The sequence below is a fragment of the Mastigoproctus giganteus genome, chromosome 1 (assembly GCF_048544385.1).
Source record: "Mastigoproctus giganteus isolate SK-2022 chromosome 1, ASM4854438v1, whole genome shotgun sequence".
Lineage (NCBI taxonomy): Eukaryota > Metazoa > Arthropoda > Arachnida > Uropygi > Thelyphonidae > Mastigoproctus > Mastigoproctus giganteus.
In genome coordinates this window covers 159785216-159792066 of record NC_143575.1, presented here as the reverse complement: position 1 = coordinate 159792066, position 6851 = coordinate 159785216, and the positions used below count along the sequence as shown (strand labels likewise).

Below are 6851 nucleotides of genomic sequence, written 5' to 3'. Positions count from 1 at the left end.
CTTATGCCCTAAACGCTTGAGTCTAAATACATGATACACCATCAGGCATCTCTCATATTGTGGAGTTATACTTCATAACTGTTTTGCCATCATTGCATCACTCGGGTACCTACCCACCCACGAAGAAGGGCCAAATAGCCCTGAAACGGTGCCGTCTGGGTGGTGGTATCCATCTGAGAATAAGTAACATTAGTCTTCTCCTTAAGTGAAGCGTTACTTATTCGAAGTAGTGCAATATCATGGCAACTCGTTGTGAAGGTATTCAATATGAGATATAACTTAAAACGATGCCGTTTTACTAATAATCTGATTTATTCAGATATAGCTATGTATTTCTGATGCGTTTGGACCAATTCCATTGTTAATGCTCGTGAAATCATCCAGTAATGGACAACCATAAAAGTGGGAGTTAGGGGACGGTAGCCCCAACCGAAAATTTAAAAAAATAAGCATTTTTGTAGACATTTTGTGTATTTACAAAGAGCAATTTTTTTTGTTATTGCACATGAAATCATCCAGTCATGTACAAACCTATTTCAGCCGGCATATCTGTTGCTGTGCCACATGGCAATTGCGTGTCGCTCGACATTCGCTGGGCGAGGAGGGGGAATGCAGTTTGTGGGCGGAGTCACAACCCTTCAATCACTGCTTACCCTTTCCTCTCCTTGCCGCCATTTTGAAAGGAATACCAGTCTCTGAATTTTACCGAATTATTTTTTCTAAACGACCCAACATTTCTCCACTAATATTTCGCAGGAATAAATCACTCAGTAGAACAGACACCTGCACTCAACCAAGGCAGACCAAAAAGTAAAATCACAAGCAATTGAATATGCAAATGGAGAAATTTCTTAATTTTGTTTTCTTGCGGCTGCTGCCCCCAGACTCCCCCGCTTCTTAACTGAACATTAAAAAACGGTCCTGAGCTGGATATCATCATTCTTCTCTTTCTTGCTGATTCCCTTATACTTCTGACCCTCTCTCTTTCTCTCTCCCCGGGGACGGAGATTGGGGAACCTCTAGTGCCGTTTGACACTGAATACTCTCCCTCAGGGTAACTTAGGAATTTCTTTTGACTATTGCAGCATAAGCCTCAGTCTTCTTTGCACCATATGGCTAATAATAATAATGAGCGTTATCCCCTTTCGTTTTGCAGACCCATTCAAAACCATCCGAACGATCCTTGCGCTTGGCCGAGCTAATCTCAAACAAGAAACATTCATACTCACTTGCAATCAATTTATTTTTCTGATACCAATCTATCACGCACTTGCATCTTTCATTTTCGAATCTACACATTCTCACATTGGTTCGTTCTATTGAGGGTTGAACCAGACGTGTATTGCTAAAAAATAATAGTACCGGAACGCTCGTTCTTCAGAAGACCATATGATAACCACAGGGGCTCACATCTGGTGAGTATGGGATTGGCACACCCAGGGTCCTGAGTTGGATATCATCATTCTTCTTTTTTCTTTCCCTTCTACACTCTCTCTCGGGGTAATTCAGAAATTTTTTTTTTTTTTTATGTGCTGTTTTTTTTTAAGCCTCAGTCTTCCTTGCACCATATGGCTAATCATAATAATAATAATAACAACACCACATCGACTGTACAGTAACTGAACCAGACTCACGGTTCATGAAACAACCAGTTCTAGCGTTCAGCGCATGGCGAATCAAAATGCAGCGTTTGCACGCATCACAGTATATCTCATTCGTTGGATCTCTTTGTCTAACACATTGTACTTTAGTAAGAAACGTTCAAGTTTCATTGCGAAATTTATATTTTTGTTTTTAAATAAATTTTTAAAGAAATCTATTAATTTTAAAGATTACTATTAATATATATTTTTAGTAGCAATGGGCAAAATAGATATTTCTCCTTCCCCTTTGGTTATGCCATCGTTTCATAATATTAGGTGTATAAATGTAATGATTTTCTATTATGACATTTGAAAAAAAAGTACCGGAAAGTCGTTCCGGTCCGAATACACCACTGGGCTGAACTGAGAAAATAAATACCTAAGCCAAAGGAAGACTCACGGCGGCAGCAGCAGCAGCAGTTAGATTAACACTCGCATTCGACCTAGACCACAGAATGTATCTTATTATTCTGTGACCTAGGCGAACGCAAAAGTAAATCACAAGCAAACACGGATATTGGAGAAATTAGGTATTCCTAATCAGCTAATGAGATTGCTCAGAGTGGGGAAAGTGGCACGTCACTTTCATCAGTAGACATTTCTAAATTATTATTATTATTATTAGCTATATGGTGCAAGGAAGCCTGAGGCTGATGATGCACCAGCCAAATTTCCGCGTTACTCTGAGAGAGGGAATCTGAAATAGAAGGGAATCAGCAAGAAAGAGAAGAATGATGATATCCAGCCCCGGACCCTGGGTTTGCCAAGCTCATGCTCACCAGTGTGAGCCCCTGGGGTATTAATTTTTTTTTCTGGGGGCTCTTCCCGCAGACCTCCGATTCTGTGTGGGCTCTTGCCCCTACACTCCCGGTATTATTCAGCCTTTTCCAAAATCAAATAACTTTTCTTTTTTTGTTTTTAATTACGCATCCAAAAAATTAAATAATCGGCTAATCAAATATTAACACCACGTGACATTTCGAACAGCGAAGTGTTCATAACCCACCACGTTTATCCGGCTTCCCTGGAATGTACGGCGAGTTGAGAGGGGCAAAACAGTGGGCGGAGTCTCGCACCGTTAATCTCTGCCGTATCGTCGGTAAGTAGTCGGTCGTGCACAGAGTAGTAACATACCTTATATTTCCGTGGTCGGGGTGCTGTACCATACAGTTTACAGTAATCATTTACGGGTAACCCTAATATAAAAATTTTTACCCTACAGCACAGAGAAGTATATTACTTCTCTGATATACTTCTATGTGCTGTGCCCTTAACTGAATCTAGTTAAGGGTTCAGACCAAAAATTCATTTAATTTAATAAAAAAAATGAATATGCCTAAAATGTAATGTACTGCATACATTACTTAATGTTTATTAATGAAAATGATGCATAACTTACATAGACTACGGTTTCCCAAACCCTTTCAAGTGCGGACCAGTGTTTGTAGACTTCATTTTTTTGCGGCCCACCTATAGCTATAAATTAATGTATTTTCAATAATTATACTCGTAGCTTCATGAAATAATGACACCATGTGACATTTAACATACTAGTAATAATGCAATTAGGTATTCATTAACATCAACAAATATGAATAAAAGATAGGTAATTCATTTCTTTGTTTATTATCAAAAGTTTACATAAAATTAATATATTTTTGAGTCTATTTTTGGGCAATTAAATATTTATTTAATGAGTATTTTGAGTATAACTGGATATTTTATAACATTTTCATTTCTTCCGGAAATTTTCTTATTGTTTTATGTAGGTATATTTCAAATAAGTTGTTCACGGACCGGGATCACACTTCAGGAAATCCTGAACTAGACTCTCTTGTGTAAATTGGGTTGACTTTCTGTCACTGTGGTTGGGAGGGGGTTCCCAATTTCTTTATTACTTCTTCCTAGGCACTCCCTATAGATACGTTTCTTTATACAGTTATCCTGTCATATCTATAGCATGAACAAATTAAAATGCTATGGGAAGTTATTATTTGTAGTAGTAGTTATAGTAGTGGCAAATGATGCGAGAAGGCAAGCTGATACAACATCCACCAAAAAAAAGAAAACACTTTTTTTTAATTGCCACAACAAACTCCCACCAGATGGGAGTTTGTTCTGGCAATCAACCACCTGCTGGCCGAAGGAATGTTTCTGCACATCTATTCTGCAACCCTTCTTCCTCACTTTGAATTTATACCTCTTCATGTGTGTAATCAGCAAGAGAAATGATGCCATAAGCGTTGAACTGTAATTATATTTAAAGATTTAAACACTTCAATCACCTCCTGTTAGGTGCCTAGTCACCAGATTACGCACTTTGCAGAATTGAAGACTTTCCTGGTAAGTGCACTCTCTTGGTCTTACCAATTTCATTTTATACCTACAAAAAGACTAACTCTTCTCTGCACTTTAGCATTAGTAGAGGCATATGATGCAAGAAAGCAAGCTTATGCAGCATCAGCCAAAACAAAAAACCGTTTCCATTTCACCCCTCTGTTTGTTCCAAATACCTGTCCAACTCAGCCTTAAATTTATTTAGGCTATCAACTTCCACAACAAAGGATGGATGTCTATTCTACCAACCAAGTACCCGCTGGCTAAAGGCAAGCTTCCGCACATCTATCCTACATCTGTCTTTTCTCAATTTGAATTTATGCCCTCTCAGGCAATTATTCTGAGCAAGAGGAAGAATGCCATTAGCATTGAGCATGCTCAAACCATTAAAGGAAAAATTCCTGTATTTGCCCAGCAGTCTTCCATGTGCATACACCTCAATCAGATCTGGAGACTAGTCTCCAGATCTGATTGAGGTGATTACAGTGTCTGGAGACTAGTCTCCAGACACTGTAATTTGCAAACTTAAGCCTTTCTTCGTAAGACCAACCCTTGGTTCCGTTCACTAATCTTGTTGCCCTTCTCTGCACTCGCTGCAGCAGTTCTACATCCTTCCTAAAATGAGGCTTCTAGACCTGTATACAGTACTCAATGTGTGGCCTGACCATTGCCTTATACAAGGGAATAATCACCTCCTTTTCCCTGCTAGAAAAATTCCTGTATATCATTGACAAGACACCATGAGCTACTCTTGCAGACAGTCTACACGGCTCAGAAAACTTCATATCTGCCTGCACAATTACCCCCAGGTCCTTTTCGTTCTCTACCACTGTCAGTGAAGTACCATACAGTTGATACGTTACTGTGGGGTTACTGCTTCCCATGTGTAGTACTTTACATTTGTAAATGTTAAACTTCATTTGTCACCTCTCAGCCCATCTGCTCAACTTTTCTAGATCCTGTTGCAGCAGCGTACTGTCATTAGTGTCCTTAACAACCCTGCCAACCTTCATATAGTCTGCAAACTTGGACATTAAGCTTGATATACCATCATGAATATCATTTATAAATACAGAAAACAACAATGGATCCAACACAGAACCCTGAAGGACTCCACTAATAACATTAGTCCACGATTGAGCAATGCCCATTAATTACCACTCTGTCTTCTCCCACTCAACCATCCCTTTATCCATAGCAGCTATTTACCTACAATGCCACACCGCTCCAATTTGCCCAGCAGTCTTCCATGTGCAACAGTATCAAAAGCCTTTTTAAGATCCAAATATATGATAACAAAGTTATTCCCTGCATCCAGTTCCTTTTTGACCATATCATTGTATCCAATCAAATTGGTCAGGCAAGACTTTCCCTTAACAAAAACATGCTGTGTCTGAGCTATAACTGAAGTCTTGTCTAGATGATCCTGCAGTGTTTCTTTAACCAGTGCCTCCATTAATTTCCCTGGAACATAAGTTAAACTAACAGGCCTATAATTACTTGTCGCCCTTTGATCCTCCTCTGTGAATTGGGGTCACATTTGCGCATCTCCAGTCCATGGGTACCTCTCCTGAGTCCAAAGAAGCTCTCATAATTATGGCTAAGGGTTTGCTTACTTCCTTTGCTGCCTCCTTTAATATAACTGGATAGATCCCATCCACACCGGGTGCCTTTTTTTTATGTTTATCTTCAATAATTTCTCCTCCACTTTCCTCTCAGTTATTACAAAATCATCTAGCTCACTGCCAGAGTTTAATTCACCTCTGGCATTCCCGTCCCTGAATAACTCCTCGTGTGTGTATGTAGATGCAAGATACTCATTTAGTTTGTAAGCAACCTCAGCAGGATCATCAACAGTTGAACAATCAATATCCATTGGGCCAATCTGATTCATCCCTTTCCTTCTAAAGTTTACATAGGTAAAGAACTCTTTGCTGTTTTTCTTTGCATCCTTTGCCAAAGATTTCTCATAATCTGCCTTTGCCTGCCTAATCTCTTTTGTGACTTGGTTATAGACCAGCTTATATCTATCATAGGCTTCCATGTCACCCATTAATTTATATGTATCCCATGCACTTTTCTTCTATGCCATATGTCTCATTAGTTCATCTGACATCCATTTAGGCCTAGTAGCATTCCAAATAAATTCTTTGAATGCTTCCCATTTTGAATTTGCTGTTTGTAACATCATCAGTTGGTGTCACAGTATAGAATTGAAATACTGTCTCAGACCATCGTAGTTGCCTTTACGAAAGCAAAAATCCTTCCCTTTACCCCTGATGGTAGTTACCTCTTAGAGTAAATCCCACTTCAGCACACTGTAATCACTGCCACCTAGTGGTTCCTTTATCTGGAGATTCTTAATGCATGAAGAATCACTACTGATAATCAAATCAAGAGTGTTACTCCCTCCTGTTGCCTCCCAAACATGCTGATGTAGAAAACAATCATCCAATAAATCCACAAAAGCCTTGCTAACGTGTGAGTGACCAACCCACAAATTCTAGTCAATATCTGGGAAATTAAAATCCTCAATTATAGGACTTTCTGATTTACTGGCCCACTCTATTTCCCTGTATAGTTTCTTATTATACTCTTCAGAGTCATTAGGTCTATAACACATTCCTACTCTCAATTTTGATCTCCAATGCTTAGGTCATACCAAACTGACTCGACACTGCACTGTCCAGCGATGTTGACTGGCTTCACTTCCTTGGATGTTTTGTGTTTCTCAACTAATAGCATAACCACTCCTCCCTTCCTATCCTGTCTATCCTTCCTGTACACATTGTACTCCTGAAATTCCATTTCTGCATTCCTTATATCTGTGTGACACCACGTCTCTGATATCCCAACAATATCTGCCTTTGA

The 6851-nt window shown here is 39.2% G+C and overlaps 1 protein-coding gene across 1 annotated transcript in view; it reads left to right on the top strand.

The window, feature by feature from the left end:
- The first annotated feature begins 2666 nt into the window (after positions 1-2666).
- The window catches only part of LOC150091214 (solute carrier family 33 member 2-like), a 79438-nt gene continuing 75253 nt past the window's right edge, over positions 2667-6851 (top strand). The window contains exon 1 of the mRNA XM_090389643.1: positions 2667-2742. The gene's annotated coding sequence lies outside the window, so the exon portion shown is untranslated. The remainder of the gene's footprint in view (positions 2743-6851) is intronic.